At 37.5% G+C, this 23,072-nt stretch overlaps 1 protein-coding gene across 4 annotated transcripts in view; it reads left to right on the forward strand.

Annotated features, from left to right (window-relative positions):
* Positions 1-23,072, forward strand: part of PTPRZ1 (protein tyrosine phosphatase receptor type Z1) — a 200,020-nt gene that overhangs the window by 40,006 nt on the left and 136,942 nt on the right. The window lies entirely within an intron of this gene.

The following is a 23,072-nucleotide window of genomic DNA, read 5'->3' on the forward strand; positions in this document are numbered from 1 at the left end:
TGGCTTGACCCAGCCCAGAAAATATCTTTCTCTCTGCCTTTCAAAGAAAATGAAAATAAAAAACAAGCAGAAACAAGGAAATCAGAACATGAAAAAATATAGCAAGTAAAGTGAAATTTTATAAAATCAGTAATTAATGTATTTACTGAGAAGACAGATGATTTTGCATTCATGACATATTAACAAGATACTTTAAATGGCATAAAAAAGAAAAATCACATCAAAATTTAAAATAATAAATGCTAGTTGAAATAAACAGATAAATATTGTGTAGAAAATACTTTTGATGTAGAACACAAATCCAAATACATGGAAAATGAGAGAGAAAATGATTAGAAGTATATTATCAGATGGAAACAGTTTCTGCAAGCTGACATTGCATAGCCCTGAAGAACCACCTCCTGTTGAGAAGATGCCTCCTGCTGCAACCCTGTCTTGACTCCCCTTTCCAAAGATGCCCCTTTTCAGCATGAAGCAGCCAAAGCAATCATTGTTCAGTTCCCACTAACAGATACTAGGGCTTCCATCCCGGAGGAGGGAATGTGAGGAGTCAGATGGGTTAATAGATAGTCCGGGGATCCCGGGGCCCACGCTGTGGCACAGCAGATTAAAGCCCTGGCCTGAAGCACCGGCATCCCATATGGGCACTGGTTCTAATCCCGGCTGCTCCTCTTCCGATCCAGCTCCTTGCTATGGTCTTGGTAAGCAGTAGAAGATGGTCTAAGTCCTTGGACCCCTGCACCCGCGTGGGAGACCTGGAAAAAGCTCCTGGCTCCTGCTATTGCGGCCAACTGGGAAGTGAACTGTGGGGAGCAATTCGGACTAGACTGTTACTGGAATTAAGACTTATTCTATGCATCTGCTCTCCCACAATATGGCGCTGGGAGAGGAGTAAACAGCTTCTACACAGCTGCCTCCAGTTCAACCAATAAACTGTAGGACCTGCTCCTGATTGGAGGAGAGCAGCGTACTCGGCGTGTGGGTAGCAGAGTTGGGATTGGTGGAAGAGGACTATAAAGGAGGAGAGAGACAACATGCACCAGGAACATCTATCTGAAGGAACACCTGAGCAGCCCCCGAGAGAGCCGGACGGCGGTGTGCCGCTCCCCCGCGGAAGTGGGGAAAGTGGCAGGGGGGCCCGCCCCTCCACGGAGGTGGAGGGACGGTAGCCAACCCGGGAAGAACCAGCAGCAAACCGGGGAAGGGCCGAGCAGACAAAAGAACAGCGCAGGGTCCTGTGTCGTTCCTCCGCGAAGAGGGGGAGCGACAGTGAACCATCAGATAGAAGACCCCTCTCTCTCTCTCTCTCTCTCTCTCTCTGCCTCTCTTCTCTCTGTGTAATTCTGACTTGCAAATAAATAAATAAATCTTTAAAAAAAAGATAGTTAGGGGATCTCAATGGAATTTGGGGTATAAAATATTTGCTTCCTTCCCTAAAGCATTATCTTTAGCAAGAACGAACAGGCTGCCCTCCTTCCTTCAGAATATCCAAATTTACCAGGAGAAAAGCAAGGGAGCTTTTCCTGATCTTACAGCTTATTGTGAAAACAAGTTATCTATCCCACCCTTAGCTGGCCAGACAGGATAGAGAATTGTAAATGAGGTCTTTTGATGTTTTTTGTCCTCCCTGGTAACTGAATGCCAATCTGATTGTCAGGTTTATTTTTTTCTTTCAAAATTGTACTTAAAAAGCCAACTGCCACTAATCCTGTTGGGTCATCCTCTCTTGGAACCTCCCTCTTTGCCGCTTGACAGGAGGTTTCCAACCTAAATAAATCCTACTTTACTTTAAAAAAAGAAGAAGTATATTATCAGAGATTGGGAAGTGTAGGAGGAAAGACTTATAGATGGAGTTTGAATACATGTTCCAGAGGACAAAGACCTCGAACAGAGACGCAGGTAGGCTCCAAACATCAGCAAAAGATAAAGAAATGGAAAGCATAGTTGTTCCCTTAACTTAACCAGTTTAGCGATGTATTTGTGTTGAAATATTATACTGTACCTTCTATAGACGTACAAGTATTACATGCTGATCAAAAAATGTTAGAAAATTAACAATAATATAGGATATCAATCTTGAACAGCTAATATCCCACTAATCGAGTTTTAGAAAGAAGAAAAGAATTACACAGATAAATATAAAAGAAATTAGTAGAATAGGGAGAGGCTGGTCAACTGGTACAAAGTTACCATTGGAATGTATATAGTTTGGTGTTATATTGCACAGTAACATTATTGTAGATAGCAATAATGTATTGCATATTTCAAAATGACTAGGAAAGAGGATTTTAAGTGTTCTCATTACAAAGAAATGATAGGGGTGGGTGTTCGATGCTACAGTTAAGATGCTGCTTGGGACAGCCACAACACAATTGGTGTGCCTGGGTTCAAGTCTGGCTGTGCTCCCAATTCCAGCTTGTTGCTAATGTGCACCCTGGGAAGTGGCAGCAGGTGATGGCATATCCCTGCCAGCAGGGTGAGAAACCCAGGTGGAATTACCAGTTCCTGGCTTTGGCCTGGTCCAGTTCAGACTGTTGTGGGCCTCTGGGGAGAGAACCTGTAGAGGAGCTCTTCCTCTTTCTCTTTATATGTGCAAGTATCTCGATCTCAGCATTTCAAGTAAACAAAAATAAGCAAATAAATTTAAATTTTTTAAAAACACATAAAGTCCAGTGACAGATTAGCAATTATCCGAATATGATCATTATACAATATGTATATGCAACAAACCATCTTATACTTCATAAACATGTATAAATTATTATGTCTATTAAAACTAAAACAAAAGTTATGGTTTTGAATAATTATTATCAAAATATTCTTTTGCTAAGAACATTGGCCCCTAACTTGAAAACCCAAATGGGCTTCCTATATTTAATCACAACATAGCTTAATTAAAAACATATCATAGAAATCCAGAACACTGGAGAGCAAGAGCCACATCCAGAAGTTTAGAGAGGGAGAAAATAAAGCAGGCCCTACATGCAAAGGACTGATAATGAAAAAGGCATTAAACTCCTAAACATCAATGCTTAAGGTTAGAGATAGAGGATGGCCATGTTGGGAAGTAGGTTAAGACACCACCTGCAACACCAGCTTCCCATATGAAGGTCTGTTTAAGTCCAGGCTGCTCCTTTTCCATTCCAACTTTCTGCTAACAGGTTTGGAAAAAGTAGCAAATGATAGCCCAAGTGCTTGAGAGTCTTGAATAGAGTTCTAGGATCCTACTTGAGCCTGACACAGCTCTGGTGGCTGTTGTGGCCACTTGGGGTGTGAACCAGTAAATGGAAGATGCTCTTTGCCTTCTCTTTGCTTCAGCCATTGTAGATGCTACTAAACTATTCGAATTAATAAATGAATTCAGTGAAGTTGCAGGATACAGAGTCAACAAAGACTATTAGCACTTTTATATACCAAGAATGAACTTACTGAAAAAGAAATCAAGAAAGCAATTGTATAGCTACAAAAATGTATCTTAGAATAACTTTAACCAATGAGGGGAAGGATCTCTACAAGGAAAATTATAAAACACTGATATAGAGTACACACACACACACACACACACACAAATGGAATAATGAATATTCTGAAGACAGAATACTGTTAAAATGTCCATGATGTCCAGTGCAGTCTACAGGGCAATGAACTCCCCATCAAAAATTCCAGTGACATTCTTGCTGTTCTTCAAACACACCAGGCATGAACTTGTGTCTGGGATATTATGTTAGCACCAGGCACAATCTTGTGTTGGGGGTTTTGTAGCAGTGCTGGAACTGCTTTTCCCTCAGGAGTCAAGGTTCATCCACTGATGTCTTTCAGGTCTTTGCTAAAGTTTTTCCTTGTCAGCAAGGCCTTCCCCTTGACCACCCAGAATAATAATTGTGCCTACTCACTCATGCGTATATTTTCTTGAATGCTTTTCTCCACAGTGTTTGTCAACTTATTCCAGATTCTTTCAATAAGAACAGCATTACCTCAAATCCAAAACCAGAGAAGGACACACAACAGAATGAAGAGAACCATAGACCAATATCCCAGATAAATATAGATACAAACATTCTCAACAAAATACTAGCAAACTGAATCCAACAACACGTCAAAAAGATTATCCATTCTGACCAAATGAGATTTGTCTCAAGGATGCAGAAATGGGTCAACATATACAAATCAATCTACATGATAACTCCCATCAAAAGAATTAAGAATAAAATTCATATGATTATCTCAATAGATGCAGAAAAAGCACTTGATAAAATACAACATCTATTCATAATTAAAACCTTAAATAAGTCAGGTATAGAAAGACCATACCTCAACACAGTAAAGACCATATGTTATAAGCCTACAGCCAATGTCACATAAAATGGGAAAAGCTGGAAGCATTTGTATTAAGATCTGGAACCAGCTGATGTCTACTCTCACCACTCTTATTTGAAATACTTTTCATTTAAATGAACTATTCAATGTATTTTGTAAAGACACGAATTCATATACTATTAAAAGTTGTTTATTTATATATTTATTTATTATTTAAAATGCAGAAAGTGGGAAGAGGGAGAGAGAGAGGGAGAAGAGAGAGAGACACACACACACACACACACAGACCTTCCTCTGATGTTTCACACATTCAACAGTGGGAGTTTGGCCAGGCTGAAGTCAGGAACATGGAACTCAATCCACGTCACTCATACAGGTGGTAGGGATGCAACTAGCTAACCAAATCTGCTGCCTCCCATGGTGCACCTTAGCAGGAAGCTGGAATTGTGACCATAGCTGGAACTGCAAAGTAAGGAAAAGGGATAGATGGGTGAAACAAGGAACAGGAGTTAGAAGGAGTTTGCATTGTTGCATAGATTAGATGGTGGTAGCTAGAGTCAGTAGGGCCAAAATAAATGGAAAGAAATGAAAAGATTTGAAATGTTTGGGACATAGAATTGATATAATGTTGGAAAAATAAGATTAAGTATAAGTCATACATCGATTAATTTTATGAATATAAAATAGCTGAAAATAAGGAATTCTAAGATTCTTAGAATTGAGGAGTCTTCAAAAAGTTCATGGAAATGCATATTATTAGAAAAAACTATGCATAGATTTCAACATTTTTACATCAAAATAAACTGATTTTAGTTCACAAGCTTTTGGAAGTAAATAGCATTCATAGACATACAAAAATGAAATTTAACATACTATGTTTCATTTAAATTCATGGAAGTTCTGGATTTTGAATGAAAAGAAAAATGGTACAGTAACATAGCTAACAAAAACAATAAAAGTGTTTGTAGAAAATTTTCCAAATTTCACAAGTATCTAGTTTAGCTATTGGTTACAAAGATGATGATTTTTGTGGTTTGGATTATTCAAACTTAAATATGGAATTAATGCAACATTCACCATGATACTGATTATTTTTTTCAATTAAAATATTACGTTCTGATTGATAACAATTTTATAGGAGAAAATTCCACTAACATCAGTAAGGCTTGCATAAAAAAAAAACCATTAGGTTTCTTTTTGTTAATGAATTAATTTTCTAATTGGCAGAAAAGCTTGCATATATTTATTGTGTACAACATGATGTTTTGAAGTATATATACATATTGAAAGGCTACAACTAGCTAATTAACATATGTGTTACAACACATAGTCATTGTTTTGTGTTATCTGAAGTTAAGACCTGCAAATATTTAAACTTTGAGATAACGTAAAATGTCATAATTCTCATTTTGACTGTATTTTTTAATAACAAATGATTATTTTATTCCTGAAAATACCAATGACAGATTAATTTGATTACATTGTAACTGGCCAGTTTAATAAAATAAACTCCTTTTCTTTTGTCCTAGAAGTAAGAATAACTAGGGGCCGGCGCCGTGGCTCAATAGGCTAATCCTCCACCTTGCGGCGCCGGCACTCCGGGTTCGAGTCCCGGTTGGGGCGCCGGATTCTGTCCCGGTTGCCCCTCTTCCAGGCCAGCTCTCTGCTATGGCCAGGGAGTGCAGTGGAGGATGGCCCAGGTGCTTGGGCCCTGCACCCCATGGGAGACCAGGAAAAAGCACCTGGCTCCTGGCTCCTGCCAGGATCAGCGCGGTGCGCCGGCTGCAGCGGCGGCCATTGGAGGGTGAACCAACGGCAAAAAGGAAGACCTTTCTCTCTCTGTCTCTCTCTCTCACTGTCCACTCTGCCTGTCAAAAAAAAAAAAAAAAAAAAAAGAATAACTAGGAAGTATATGTTGTGGTTTTCTTTATGTTAATAACAAGTATTTCTTCACTGAATATCTTGACAATAACTTTTCGTGCCTACATTCTCATGTACATTTTGAATAGATATGAACAGCGGCCCTCCCACTGTTTCTGATTCTCATCATCTTTCTTTTCTTGTCTTTTCATAGCCCCTGCTTTTTCTGAAACCCAGGTCAGTGGCAGGGGATGACGGGAAGGAATAGTTGTAAAAGACTGCAAAGTTTGCACTAGAAGGGTTGCTGTGAGAAAGTTTCAAAATGAAAAGAAAAAATTACAGAAGAAGCAGTTCCATTCTCATTTACAACATAAACCTGATTATTTTCCCCAGCGTTTGATTATAGATCTCATTCATGAGTGCATGTCTCAAGCATAAGCATCTATCATATGTCCTAATGCAAAAAAGAATTACGGAGAAGGAATCTTTATATTTGTATATATATACACAAACATATATAAACTACTTTCATTTGAATGATATTTGTAAATTTATTTAATATGTATAAACTACTTTTCATTTTAATAAGCCATTCAATATTTCAATAAACTATTTGATATTATAGGCACCTAGACAACTATAAGATCAGTAACTTTTTTATTTCAATGGTAAATCTATACAGGAAGAACTTACGGGAGAGCATTACAGTTCTATTAATGAATTGCTAATAAAACATTGAAGTATTTTGAAAAGGGAAGCGTCTGTTGCCATAGTATATTTGAAATAGAAAATTACAATGAAGCATTTTCAATAGCATAAAAACTGTTTCTTTCTTCCTAAGGAACAAATATGTAATTGAAGATTCCAATAATTGAACAGATGCGAATACTAAATAAACTCAAGAAGGTGCAGAAAATCCTGAAGTAATTGGAAGCAATTTTTTTTAGATTTCATGTTAACTGCAACCATTTCCTGTCACAGTGATGACAAGGCAAAGTTTGCATTTCATTATCAATACTGTGTTCTTATCCATTGTTCTTTGATAGTAATCAAGTATAAGAAACACAAAATAAAAGATGTTTATTAAGTTGATAATGTGTTTATCACTGCTTTGCTCTCATCCTGTATTAATTGAATCCATTTGTTCTTTTTTGTGTTAGTATTTATTGGGCACTTATTCTGTGCCTGTGTCTATGCTAGACACGACCTAAGCACTAAGTTCCCAGATGTGAAAGTTCAGATGTTAGTGCATGTGACTAACGGGGAGGGGAGCAGGGACAGGAACTTTGAGGGTGGCAGGACTTGGGTGTGTAATTGGGGCCTATAGAAAGCAAACCTGTGAAGAGGAAGAAATCCTGGAGGAAGTAGGAGGAAAGGAAGAAATTGGGACACATGTCTGTCTGTCTGAGATGCAAAGGAAAAATAGTCTATGTGTGAAGATAGAAGTCAAAGGGTAGAGAAAATGAAGATTGCAGAGTTTCTGACCCAGTGGCTTTGTTTTCTGGGTGATAACAGAAAGTTGAGTCAGCTCCTAATGATAAAGATTATTTAGCACAGTTCCCATTCCGCAAAATTGAAGAACAGAAGTGGAGAAAATGAATTATTGTTCCGCTGAGAATGTAATTATAAAATCTGCACCAGATTCATTCAGTGAATTTTTAAATTTTTTTATTTTTTAAGAAGTGCACAAGTAGTAAGAGAGAGCCCCAAACTGTTAGCTCACTTCCCAAACTGCCCCAAGAGTCTCCAGGACAAGCTGAGTCAATGTCTCACATTGGGTAACCAGAACATAATCACTTGAGCTGTCATTGCTGCCTGCTAGGGTCTGTATTGGCAGGAAGCTGGACTCAGGAGCCAGAGCCAGGAATCAGACCCAGCACATCAATGTGGAATATGGGCATCTACATCAGTACCTTAAACTGTTAGGCCAACTCTTGTCCCTAGTCAGTAAATTTTTATTGAGTGCCTACTGCATACCTACATTTTGTGCTGAGCAAACACAGCTGGGAATAATAAGATAGACATGTTTCAAAGTCTCAATGAGTTTTGAGCCTAGCATAGTAAACAAATATCCGAAACTTATTACACAAATTATTTTTCAGTTATAATTGTGATAAAGACTGTAAAAGTAAAAGAAGTGGTCTTAAGATAACAAGTGAAAGATGAAACAGGTGTGTGTGGAGAGAATGGAGAAAGGTGGAGATTTGAAGGCAGAGAAATGAATGAAGAAAACACCCTAACACAGGGTGCTTGTGGGTGGTTATACTTCCCACATAATGTGCCCTTTTAGGGGGCTACAGGAATGCCTAACACTCATCAGACCAGTCTTATGTGCTACCCCAGGGCATTGCAAAATTCATTAGTTTATAACTTAGCCACGATATTAAATAGTTGGAGAAGCCCTGTGTCAGATGAACTAGAACTTTTCTTCTGTAATACTAGCAAGGTACATGGAGTAGATGAGATATCCTGAAGCTCTGATTAATTTGGCACTTTTCAAGTATTTGCAATTATTAAATTAAAACATTTATTTAGCAAATATGTAGTTGATAATATGATGGTACATTAAATGTGTGCAAATTTTATAAATGTATAAAAACTTATAAATTTTATAAATTTTGCAGATGGCATGCAAAATTATAGTTCATCTTCAAATTGCATACAAAGATTGGGATACCTTGGAGAGGTGTGGGAGGACATTTTCTGATTTATGTTTGATGAAGTGTTGTCAGTACAATAGTGTAAGATTGAGCTATGTTTCAAATGATCTAACATTTAGTCGAAAGAATTCTCTATTTACACAGATTAAACAAATATTTCAGGAAATTATTCAAAAATTTAGATAAAATAATGCAATTTATTTGCTGGGGAAAACTGGACCTGTTATCTGGAATTATTCCACTACACAGTCTATACTTTTTAATTGCATATTTCTGTAAGAGAAGCAAAACTCCAAGGTTGCTTATCTTGGCCGTGCAATGTTATACCCCTGTGAAATCATGTGCATTTATCATTGTCTTCTATCATCGATTTATGGCTGCTTGATGTTTTCTGGATTTAAAAAGCTTTGCTTTTTTTTTATTTGTATAGAAATAACATTTCTTAGCAAGCTGTAAATTCCTAGTAGTAATTTGTATTACAAAGATGTGTATTGTTTAAGGTCCCAAGTAAAGCTACAGGCACGGAAAAGATTTCACTGTCCTTTCCTCTGGTTCCCAGATGTAAACTTCTGACTATGTAGAGAGAGTGAAAGGCATCCGGGTGTGTGTCCATGGCAATCTCCTAGCTGAGCGCAGGAAGTTACAGTTGCAGTAGCCATGAAAAGGATCGATTGTTTTTGCGAAAAATCCTTACGACATGCCTTGAATTCAAAGAATGAAGTTCATTAAAATCATAAATCATCTATTAATCTTTTTTTTAACTGAAATGCCCTGGGTGGTCAGTGGTATTTTACAGACCAACTTTTTTTTAAACTGATTAAAACAAAAACACAGTGGGATTATTGAAAATCATGGAATAAAATCCTCAGTGCTTTTTCTTCCTGAAGAGATTTTAGTGGCTACTTGCCATTCCTCTCCCGACTGTAGAACTGAACATTATATGGAGATTGGTAACTTACATTCAATTATTCCTTTATGTGCCAGGCACCACTGTGCTGGGTTTTGCATATGAGTTTTCTAGTTATGTCCAGAAGTGCTGCTAGGTTTCCTATAAATGACTTGGTTGTGTCAGGGACATGAGGGTGGTCCTCATCCCTGGTAAGCAAGATCCCTGGAGCCTCAGAATTATCTGCACACCTGCCCCTTCTGAATGGCCAGAGCTGTGTGTGGGGCAGGAAACCTGAGTCAGGGTGAAGGTATAACCATTGGTTGCCTGATTGCCCAATAGCACTGACTCTCACTGATCAGGGAGGAGCAAAGTATTCTCAGGCCACCATCTCGGTAAAAAATACTCATTAAAAAGTTGAATGTACAACATCAGTGGTTCTACTTGAGAAATGCCATATCTCTTTGCCTACCAATGCCCCTAGCTCTGAGACCCATGGGGTGCCTGGATCTCACAAAAATAACTCCTTTCAGTTAATATTACATGAGACAAGACAAGTTGGAGGTATATAGATATCATCTAAAATGGAAGTCAACAATTTCTGTGAGCTATTTCTGAGGCTTAAAAAACTGTAGTTGAGGCCGGCGCCATAGCTCACTTGGTTAATCCTCCGCCTGCAGTACCGGCATCCCATATGGGCGCCAGGTTCTAGTCCCTGTTGCTCCTCTTCCAGTCCAGCTCTCTGCTGTGGCCCAGGAAGGCACTGGAGGATGGCCCAAGTGCTTGGGCCCCTGCACCCGCATGGGAGTCCAGGAGGAAACACCTGGCTCCTGGCTTCAGATCGGCATAGCTCTGACCATAGCGGCCATTTGGGGGGTGAACCAACAGAAGGAAGACCTTTCTCTCTGTCTCTCTCTCACTGTCTAACTCTATCTGTCAAAAAAAAAAAAAAAAAACAAAACTGTAGTTAAAATAATCAGTTTCTTGGTACTCATTGTTTTATTAGAGTTCCAATGTATTTGAATGTTAATATATGTATAAGTGCACTTTTGAATGTTAAAATGTTGAGTGTTGGGACCTGCTCAATGGGTAAAGCCTCTGCCTTTACCTACCTCTGCTAAGTAGGTAAAGTGGCTGCTCCACATCCAATCCAGCTCCCTGCTAATGTACCTGGAAGAGCAATGGAGGATGGCCCCAGTGCTTGGATCCCTGCACCCACGTTGGGAGCTGAGGTTGGGGGGAGAGGGGGTCCTGGCTCTTGGCTTTGGATTGGCCAGCTATGGCCATTGGGACCATTTGGGGAGTGAACCAGCTGATAGGAAATTCTCTCTCTTTAACTTTGCCATGCAAATAAATAAGTAAATCTTAAAAAAAAAAAAAAGCATCTTGGTGCTGGTTTGTGACCTCCTTAAGCACAGAGTACATATTCCGAGAGTTTATTTCCAAAGTTAATTCAGTGTGTCTTTGGCTAGACATGATAAGTGATTAGATAAACAGCTCCCACCAAAAAGTATTTGCCCGAAGAGAAATTAGTGGCAGAAGTTGTAAGCTTTAGAAAGGTGTGATCTTTGGATGTTTAAAAAGGTACTGAAGAAAGTTTAAGTTCTATTTCAATATCCGTGTCCTCATGATATATCATACATAAATTTCAAGGTCTAAATATCTTCATATAAACACTCCTTTTTTTCTCTTGGCTTGGATCTAGAGGGAGACATTGATTTCTCCCTTGGAGCTAGCTCCCTTGAGGTGCAAAGATGTCACGCCTGTAGTCTGTTCTAAGACGCTCTTTCTTATTTAACCATCACTATTATCACATTAGACACTACAGAGGTATGTTAATTATTCTGAGGTGTCCCAGTGGCCTAGTAACTCCAAGGCAAAATGCCAGCAGAGTCCTCATTGAAATCCAGGCCAGAAATACTGCTCTGATTTGTTCAGTGCTGTGACATCCTCACAAACAAAATGGTAAACCTGGTGAGAAAACGTATTTGTTCCAACTGAGTTAACTGTTCCAAAACAAATAACATCCAACCCCTGGCCAACCATTTGTAATCATATCTAAAAAGGACCTAATGAGATGTAGTCTCCAAAGCTATTAATTATGTACTGAACAGGAATGGTTTTTAAGTATTCTTCCTCTGAGAATAATAAACCATATATAGACAACCTATTGAACAATTTTCAGCATTTGTCATTACAGAAAGCATTCAAATTTCAGGCAGAATTTGAGAAGAGCTTTGCAACAGTGGTCCAGTACAACCTGTGTTGATATGGGTCAGGATAGGTTGCCAATAACAAGGGTTGAAGATAGGTATATTGCCACAGGTGATCCTCTCTTCTTGAAGCTGACTGTGATGGTTCATAGAAATAGCATAACGAAGACAGCAAATTCCATGGAGAATGTACTTACCACATGAGAAGTTGTCTGGCACAAATTAGAGGCATAGGATGAGTAGCGTAACTATCAGGCAGAAAAATATGAAGCAAATAAAATGATTCTGCTAGCCAGAAAGACCATCTTTACCCTGTGCCAGTTGAGTCAGTAAGATTTGAGTATTTCTGCTCACTTCAGATAGATTAACAATAGAAAATAAAACAATGGAAACATAAAACAATGGAAAATAATTATCACTTGATAATCTATTGTCAATGAATTTTCTATAAACAGCAGCAAAACAGTAGATGCAAAATTTTTTGTACAGTTAGGAACAAAAATTAATAACTAACATATAGGTAGGTGCTTGTTAACAATGGAAAGACAACTTATTAAAGATGCCATCATGAACATTCAATTTCTTAAAATTGCTAGTGAGGAAAGTGGTTCCAAAGTGAAGACACCTTTAAAATGTAGATATGAACTTTTACTTTTTTTTAACTTTTATTTAATAAATATAAATTTCCAAAGTACAGCTTTTGGATTACAGTGGCTTCCCCTGCCCCATAAACTCCCACCCACCCGCAACCCTCCCATCTCCAGATCCCTCTCCCATTCCATTCGCTTCAAGATTCATTTTCAGCTATCTTTATATACCAAAGATCAATTTAGTATATAGTAAGTAAAGATTTCAACAGTTTGCATCCACACAGAAGCATAAAGTATAAAATACTGTTTGAGTACTAGTTATAGCATTAATTTACATTGAACAACACATTAAGGACAGAGATCCTACATGAGGAGTAAGTGCATAGTGACTCCTGTTGTTGACTTAACAAATTGACACTCTTGTTTATGGCATCAGTAATCTCCCTAGGCTCCAGTCATGAGTTTCCAAGGCTATGGAAGCCTTTTGAGTTTGCTGATTTTGATCTTATTTAGACAAGGTCATAGTCAAAGTGGAAATTCTCTCCTCCCTTCAGAGAAAGGTACCTCCTTCTTTGATGGCCCTGTTCTTTCTACTGGGATCTCACTCGCAGAGATCTTTCATTTAGATTTTTTTTTTCCCCAGAGTGTCTTGGCTTTCCATGCCTGAAATACTCTCATGGGCTCTTCAGCCAGATATGAATGCCTTAAGGGCTGATTCTGAGGCCAGAGTGCTGTCTAGGACATCTGTCCTTCTATGAGTCTGCTGTGTATCCTGCTTCCTATGTTGGACCATTCTCTCCCTTTTTAATTCTATCAGTTAGTATTAGCAGAGACTACTCTTGTTTATGTGATCCCTTTGATTCTTAGACCTATCATTATGATCAATTGTGAACAGAAATTGATCACTTGGACTAGTGAGATGGCATTGGTACATGCCACCTTGATGGGATTGAATTGGAATCCCCTGGCACGTTTCTAACTCTACCAAGACAGTGATCTTGGGTGCCTTCATTTTCTTCTGAAACAAAGCAAGTATAAATGTTCTGAAAATCTTGCTTGTCAAAATGCATTCATGCAATGAAGCAGTTAGATAAGGATAGTCCACCCAAATTTAATTAAAATTAAATATTTTGTTTTCCTTTGTCCACAGTGTTCTTGAGTGAAATATTTCAGGATTTTAATATTGTTTGTTGAGTATCCTTACCTTAAGGAGTATGCAGGCTAAGGACAGATAACAACAGTAAGCAAATGATTAAGTTTATGACTGAACAAACACAGACTAGACACATTGCCACATTGTTTTCTTCTTCTTCTTCTTTTTTACCTTGCTTCACTATTTAAAGAAAAAGTATCAGTACCTAAAAAATAAAACTCAGGAAATGATGTGAGTTGATGATGTAAGCATGTATTTTATGAAGAGCTCAAAATGGTTTTACACAAGCCCTGTGTCTTCCTGCAGTATCCTTTGTAAATAAACAGCTGCTACATACCCTTATTATACAATTGTAGAAATTCAAGCAAAGAGATAGTATTTTCCCCAGGTCATACCTCAACAGCAGAGTCTATGATCTTAACCCTATAAATGAAAAGAGGCACATAATATTTACATGTATTTAAGTTGAAAGTAGACGGTTCTACCATGCTCACCTTGGATACTTTTTGAAAAATTGCCCAAGCATAAACAGGCTTAAAAATTATAGCACGAAGCTTATTAAGTTCAGAAAATATATTGACACATCTGAAATGTCATAAATCATTAAAAATGCTTTAAAAATTATCAGTTTATTATAAAAATATGCTTCCTATGAATAAAGTATGTTTTACTAGACCTATAAAAAATCTAAATGGAATTGCTGCAGAAATGAATTTTCAGTCAATTCCTTGGAAGGAATCAAGATCTTTCTGCTCTTCCAGACATAACTATGTGATGAATCAGTCAACATATTGGCAGCATTTTGAACATATGATCTATACCAACTTCAAAATAGGATTGCCAACAGGGAAGGCTGCCAGATTTTCCTGATTAATGGGTAGACACTTATGTTTGGGTGTAATTTTACCTACGCAAATGTGTTATTTTGAAATAAGGCACAGTTAAAATAAGGTTATTTCAAAGTTTACACACAAAGAGAAGACCCAGCCCATCAATCTGACCAGCATGGCCCATGAATTGATCTGTAAACTTGTGACATAACCTATTTTTCCATGTTCTTGCTTATGATTATCTTCATGGCTGAAGTGCTTGGATTACCTACCATGTGTGGACTTGGCTATGCTTTCCTAAACTTCCCCTTAAAATACTTCCAATGCTGCATCTAGATACTGTGTTCAGTCTCTTGGGAATAAGGAGAAGTTTTATTATAAAATCCAAAAAAGAAATGATAAATGGATCTCAAGTTTTTCTTTCCACAGTCTTCAAAATGTACTTACATATGTATCTCTAATTTGTTTGCTTATAAAGTGAAATACATTCTTTCAGAGTACATCTATTCCCTAAATTATGAAACTATTTATTATAATTGTATCAAATACATATGAAAATAAATATCAGTACCAATGGTGCAAGAAAAAAATTCACATTGCTATATATATATGTAATTTTTGTAAAGTTGCATCATAACTGTTGATGTTTTACATTATATACATTTCTCTATACCATAAATGTGTTTTTTTTTAACTTTTATTTAATTAATATAGATTTCCAAAGTACAGCTTATGGACTACATTGGCTTTCCCCCACCCCCCGATGACTTCCCTCCCACCCGCAACCCTCCCCTTTCCCGCTCTCTCTCCCCTTCAATTCATATCACGATTCATTTTCAATTTTCTATATATACAGAAGATCAGTTTAGTCTACATTAAGTAAAGATTTCAACAGTTTGCACCCACACAGAAGCATAAAGTATAAAATACTGTTTGAGTACTCGTTATAGCATTAAATCTCAATGCACAGCTCATTAAGGACAGAGATCCTACATGAGGAGTAAGTGCACAGTGACTCTTGTTGTTGACTTTACAAATTGACACTCCTGTTTATGGCATCAGAAATCTCCCTAGGCTCCAGTCATGAGTTTCCAAGGCTATGGAAGCCTTTTGAGTTCTCCAACTCTTATCTTATTTAGACAAGGTCATAGTCAAAGTGGAAATTCTCTCCTCCCTTCAGAGAAAGGTACCTCCTTCTTTGAAGACCTGTTCTTTCCACTGGGATCTCACTCATAGAGATCTTTCATTTGGTTTTTTTTCTTTTTTTTTTTTTTGCCAGAGTGTCTTGGCTTTCCATGCCTGAAATACTCTCATGGGCTTTTCAGCTGGATCTGAATGCCTTTAGGGCTGATTCTGAGGCCAGAGTGCTGTTTAGGACATCTGCCATTCTATGAGTCTGCTGTGTATCCCGCTTCCCATGTTGGATCGCTCTCCCCTTTATTTATTCTGTCGGTTAGTATTAGCAGGCACTAGACTTGTTTATGTGCTCCCTTTGACTCTTAGTCCTTTCATTATGATCAATTTGAACTGAAATTGATCACTTGGACTAGTGAGATGACATTGGTACATGCCACCTAGCATAAATGTGTTTGAAAACAAAATTTTAATGACTTTACACTGTTTTCCATTGTGAACATTACCTAATTCACTTAAACCTCCCCACACTTTTGTACATTAATGTTTTTCCAATATTTTTACTGTTTCAGAGCTATAAGCCACTTGATGCATGACCTTTTGTTCTCATTTCTGCTATCTTTTAAAATACATTCTTTGTTATACAATTACTGTGTCAAAGGATATGGAATGTTTTAAGGATCTTGATACCTCTTGCCAACAGACTTTCCAGAAAGTTTATGGTCATTCACTCTTCCAACTATATGGAAATCAACATCTCAAGATACTTAGGGCATCACTGAATATTTTTGCAGTAGTAACAACTTTTGGCGATCTTACAGCTAGAAAATTTTGTTAGTGTTGCTTTAGCTTCTATTTGATGTCCAGTGAAATCATTAGTTCTTTACAGATTTATTAATTAATGAAACTTGCATTTTAATATTTTCCTACTCACATTTATTTGTATGAACCACATAAGTTTAGAATATATTGTTATATGTATTTAATGTACTTAACAGTTATCATAAGTTAGTATTTGTAATTTGCATTTCATTGAACATTTTTCTATACAAGTCTTAACTGTTTGCAATCAAATATCTACTTCCTTACAATACCTTTTGTATGCATAGAAGACATTCTTCATTTTAAGAAATTCCCATATTTTGCTTTTTATGTATCTTTGTGAAAACATTCTTTAACCTATTTGGAAGTTGCTTTGTTGTATGTGTGATATGTGATTTATCTAATTTTTCTGAGTATTCAGGGTTCCCAGTACATGTTGAACTTTTAGGCTTTCTTTTTTTTTTTTTTTTAAGATTTATTTGTTTGTTTGAAAGTCAGAGTTACACAGAGAGAAACAGCACTCTGGCCTCAGAATCAGCCCTTAAGGCATTCATATCTGGCTGAAGAGCCCATGAGAGTATTTCAGGCATGGAAAGCCAAGACACTCTGGCAAAAAAAAAAAAAAAAAAAAACCTAAATGAAAGATCTCTGCGAGTGAGATCCCAGTAGAAAGAACAGGCCATCAAAGAAGGAGGTACCTTTCTCTGAAGGGAGGAGTGAACTTCCACTTTGAGTATGACTTTGTCTAAATAAGATCGGAGTTGGTGAACTCAAGAGGCTTCCATAGCTTTGGCAGCTCATGACAAGAGCCTCGGGTGATTACTGACGTCATAAATAAGAGTGTCAATTGTTAAATGAACAACAACAGTCACTGTGCACTTACTTCCTATGTTGGATTTCTGTCCTTCATGTGTTGTACTATGTGAATTAATGCTATTATTTGTACTCAAACAGTAATTTACCCTTTGTGTTTCTGTGTGGGTGCAAACTGTTGAAATCTTTGCTTAATATATACTAAATTGATCTTCGGTATATAAAGATAGCTGAAAATGAATCCTGAAGCGAATGGAATGGGAGAGGGATCTGGAGATGGGAGGGTTGCGGGTGGGTGGGAGTTTATGGGGCAGGGGAAGCCACTGTAATCCAAAAGCTGTACTTTGGAAATTTATATTTATTAAATAAAAGTTAATAAATAAATAAATAAATAAATCTTTGTAGTAAATAAAAATAAATAAACTTTAAAAAAAAGAGTTACACAGAGAGAGGAGAGGTGGGGTAGGGGGTCTTCCATCTGCTGGTTCACGCCCTAATTGGCTGCAACGGCTGGAGCTGCGCCGATCCAAAGCCAGGAGACGGGAGTTTCTTCCGGGTCTCTCACGAGCGTGCAGAGGCCCAAGGTCTTGGGCCATCTTCTACTGCTTTCCCAGACCATAGCAGAGAGTTGGATGGGAAAAGGAGCAGCCGGGTCTCAAACTGGCGCCCATATGGGATGCCAGCGCTTCAGGCCAGGGTGTTAACCCACTGCTCCACAGCACCAGCCGCAAACTCTTATGCTTTCTTTGCTTGTTTATAATCTTTTCTTGGTAATAGATTAAACTTGCTTCTATATTAGGTGGAATTTTAGTGCTATGTGCCTTTTTAATATTGATCATTTAGTAATCATTAACCAAATTTTCATTATTTTACTCTTTTTCTAAAGCTTCTTATAAATTATGGCTTTCCATTCATTTTTCTACGTGAACTTCATTTCTTCAACTAAAAATGCTGTGAAGGTTGACACAACCTTGTATCCCCGCGAGTTCCCTGTGAGACCCTGGTGACCTAAACAGCTGCAGGAGCTCTCAGGTGGCCTCTGAAACTGATGGTTACAAAACTTGCACTTCTCCGTGCTCTTGCCCTTTTCTCCACCTGGAAAATTTCAGTGTCTCCCTCTGTGTCTCTACTTGTCAGTCTTACTCAAAGGCTTCAAAGGTTTTATCTTCAGTTCTTCCCCGTCTTTGTACCCTACCCAGATTTCTGTCATTGATTGGCTTCATTTTTACCTCCTCTGATGATCTTACCAGATGTGAAATATGCCAGAAGTAACACCTGCCCTGAGCAAGTCCACTTTAAACGCTCCAGAAACCTGGAGCAGACGTTTGACAGGGCAGTTCAGTTGCTGCTTGAGATGTGCAACCCTTATCCAAGTGCCTGCAGTGCCAGCTACTCTGCTTCCAGATAAGCTTCCTGACAATGCATTGGATAGTGGCATATGTTGGCTCAGATCCTGGGTCCCTGCCACCCATGTGGGAGACCAGGACTGAGTTCTTGCTGCTTGCTTCTGCCTGGCTCAGTCCCAACTGTTGTGAGCATTCGGGTATTGAACCAGCAGATGGAATACCTCTTTCCATCTGTCCCTGCTTTTCAAATAAAAAAAAAAAAAGAAAGAAAAAAAAAAGAAAGGGAAAGGGAGGGGAGGGGAGGGGAAGGGAAGGGATATATAAAAACTAAAAAAGTGAAAAGAAATCCAAAATGCTAGACTTCACATGTGTTCATAATTCTGTGGTTATTCTCTAGCTGAAGTTTCTAAGGACCACTCTGTTTCTCCTTCCCATGATAGTCTGACCACTTTATAGCATTAAAGTATAGGTGTGTATTTTGTCAGAGCAACACTGCTGGAACTTGTAGTAGGATGCAGGTGCTAAACTGTTGACCTACATGAAGCAGAGACTTTTTGGAAGGTGAGAGCACAAACGAAAGTAATTTTAAAATTCAAAATATTTACAATGATATTTTAAGTATAAAATTAACTCCTAATTATCACTTGGGAGGAGGGAGTTTAAAAACTAGATGGAAAATGCTAATAGCGGTTGTGTAGGAAAACAAAACTTTAGATTCCTTTACATGAGTGTAAAGAAATAGTGTGTGTGATTTTCTGTGTAAGTGTGAATGTATATGTGTATCTACATGTGTATGTATGTAAATTAGAATGTCTACATGTGCATGTGCGTGCACGTGTATGTATGTGTGAATACCCATTTGCAATTATATAGATAGATGCTCAAGAGAAGTGCCAGATAGAATGGATTGAAATAGAAATGTTTAAGATTACTTGAAATGATAGATACTAACTTTCTTTCCATTTTGTTACCAAGTTAAAAAGCCACTTCATGAAGAATATTTTTTCAAACTCATTTTAGAATAGCTTTAAAAAAAGATTTGATGATGTATATTTTCTTGTGTATCATGCATACAGTTCCTTCATGACATTCTTAGTTTTATCACTACAAAATAGTCCTACCAAAACAGACGTAGCAAATACTTTAAATTGAAAGAAGCAAAATATGAAAATTAAGTGAACTAAAATCTATAGAAAGTATTTAAAAACCTCTGTTTCATTATTTTAATAGAGTTCCAAGTATATAAGCACTTCAAGAGATTGTTTTATGTAGAACTTTTTTTTTTTTTTTTGCAATGAGAAAAGTGAACTTAGCTTCTTTTTTTCTTGTTCATTGGAGCTATCAGATCTCATCTATCAGACCTCTAAGTAGAATTTTAACAGTGGGGTACTCTCTCACGCCCAAGAACTGTGTAATTAGCATATGAATGTGTAACGGATTGTTTGAAGTAACAATTAAGGGAACAATACTTAAAGGACCTGAAGAGAGCTACTAACACCTGGGAATCTTGTATTGAAAAAGCTTTCCTAATGTAAGTAATTAGAAACCAAAGACAATCCCCAATGTGTAATCATAAAGCCCTACAAAGAGAGATAAAATATGCTAAATTTTGTTATTATCCTTTAGAACGCATCACTAAAACAAGAGCTTAGAGATCTTTTTAATTTAATAGAATAACTGTAAATGTAAGCTTTGTGTGATATCAGATTTTCTGAAATCATAAAAATGCACTTATATGCCAAAATGCTTTATATTTTAATAGCATTTATATTTAAAATATATGAGGCAGCAATCAATTTTTTCTTATGATAAGTGCGAAGTTTCAGAGGAGCGTTCCACTTGATTGCCTGATAGGATAAAATACACTATCAATTCTTTTTCATTTATTTCTCCAAATAATCCCTGCTAGTGAGCCTCTAGCCCACTGCATTGTTCAGCTTTATTTTTTTCAAAGACATAAGGGCTATAGGGAATCCTACTAAGATGATGCACCTTAACAGGATAGCCAATAGCTCAGACTTGTGATGAATCACTGATAAAGCAGAGGGATCTGCGAAGTAGGAGGCAAGAACCCTATACTATAGTTTCCATTTCTGTCATGTAATACATATATCAATTATACTTTTATTTGGCACAAATTGTCCTATCTCTAAAACATGAAAATTTCCCCCTAATGTGTGAAAGTTTGAGTCAGCCACATTTGTAAGCCCTTTCTATCACCTATCTAGTCTTGTTTGTTTCTTTCCACAAAGAAACATTTATCCACAAAATTTAATTTGAAATAATCTGGTCTTAAGTGAGAACCATTTTGGGGGACAACTTATTTGAAATACAAATTACAAGCAGGATATCTCATCTTTAAGTGGAAAAGCAAATGTATGCATGAATGTTCATAATAACCAAAAGGTAGACAACAGCTCAAGTATCCATCAGTTGATGAATGGATAAACAAAATGTCGCTTATCTATTGTCAAAACGAAGTTGCACCAAACAGGTTGGAAAAAGTTTATTCAAGACTACTATAATAGGGAAGCCAGAACCAAGCCTGAATTCTGCTACTGCATAGCAGAGAAAGATACTACAGGATATTTGGGGAAACCTCAGGCCAACTGTGTTTGCTAACTGACTAAACAAAGGAAAAGGAAAAATAAACTCTTTATCTTTATGACTGGAGGACCTTGAGAACAAGGTCCTGAAGTTAGGCTCCTATCTGCCCATTGGAACTGGGAGATGAAGATGCTATCTCCTTGGTGATTAGGTTTCAAAGAGGTGTTTTCTAGGTCCTTCAGAGGTACATTTCTGGATTGTTATACTGTCAGGTGGCTATTGAAAAGATTTACATCTCAAAGGTGCAGAGAAAGAATTCACAACTTTTCTAAAGTAAATGATTTAAGGAAAAGGTCAAGGGCTTACAGTGAGGAAGAAGCCTGCCTAGAGCTGATGGAACTCCAAGGCTTGCTGGGTCACCCAGCAATGGGATGTTATCGGGCAGCAGAAAGGAGTGAAGCATTATGCATGCTGCCCCTTGGATGAAACTTGAAAGCAGGATGCCAAATGAAAGGAGTCAGCCAGCAGAGGCCATAAGATGATTTTGTTTGTGTGAAATGTCTAGAAGAGCCAGATCCATCCAAAGTGGGTGGGAGGTTTCCCAGGGCCGAGGGGTGTGGTTGGAAGCTGAATGGTATGGAGTTTCTTTTTGGAGTGATGAGGGTGTTCTAGAATTGTTCTTAATGAAAATCGCCTGATTTTGTAAATACACTAAAAACCATTGAATTGCACATGTTAATGGATTAATTGTGTGATTTGTAAAATATATTTCAGTAAAAGTATTATAAAAATGTATGTTGAAATATCCTATATGGTCAATGGAATATTTACCTAGATACATGGGTTACAAAAAATTTTAAACAAAAAGAGAACCCTTATTTCTCCAAGGCAGGTTTGACTTAAAATAATCTATGAATATGTGCATTTCTGATAGCTGCCCTGTTTTTCAGATTTTTTAAAGTGGTTTAAGAGTTTTTTTTTTGAATCATGTTGTAGTAGAGTATATAACATAGAAGAGAAGAAAATAATTTCTGAAATATTCTTGAGATATTTACATCCCTGAAAAAGTTGAAATCTAGCAATAAAGAGAAAAAAACTGTATACAGAGACAATAGTTTCTTAACTAATGAGAAAAATCAGTATGCTATCAAATATATATGAAATATGTAATAAATAAATCCTTGCATTCAAATGAAATCTATACTGGCCAAACTGTAATTTAGGAATGAGTCATACACCCACACATTCATTTATAAACCCTTTGTTTGTAGCCCTTTATATAGAAACCATTCCATCAACACTGGTCAAGCCCTATAGCAGGCCCACAAAGATTCACTTTACCCACAGTGCAGCTGTAATGCAGTAGTGTTAGCAGATGTCTGCAAAAGGAAGAGGAGGATGAACCATAACATCTCCATTTCCTGACTCCAGGCAAGATTTTTAATTATGCAGTGTGAGATTTTTGCTTTTCCTGTCTCTACCCTCCCCCCATATTCTAGTCTGTCCATCTGTCTTTCTGTCTGTCTGTCTTGGTCTCTCTCTCAAAACATTACCTCTCTCAGACATCTGTTTCTCCAGGGAACAAATTCACTTACCCCATCTAACATAACCTTTCTCCCAGATGGCATACACACTTTTAAATCCTGGTTTTCTCAAATCGGCTGCTGTCATTTTACATTAGAAGGGAAGCGAATTTTGAAAGTGTGATAACCTCTGGGTCTTCTGAAAGCATTTATAGACAAAATTGGCTTCTCAACCCCAACGCAACTTCAATCAGTAAGATTTCAGTCATTAGGTCTAGGGGATAGCAAGATGTGCTTGGTCATTTCACCAGCTGCCCTTTGTGACTCCAGTCTGTCTTTAGAACGACCCGTCTTAAATTGCCTGCTTTAACCAGAGTA

The sequence above is a fragment of the Oryctolagus cuniculus genome, chromosome 3 (assembly GCF_051225735.1).
Source record: "Oryctolagus cuniculus isolate XC-2025 breed Fujian yellow rabbit chromosome 3, ASM5122573v1, whole genome shotgun sequence".
Lineage (NCBI taxonomy): Eukaryota > Metazoa > Chordata > Mammalia > Lagomorpha > Leporidae > Oryctolagus > Oryctolagus cuniculus.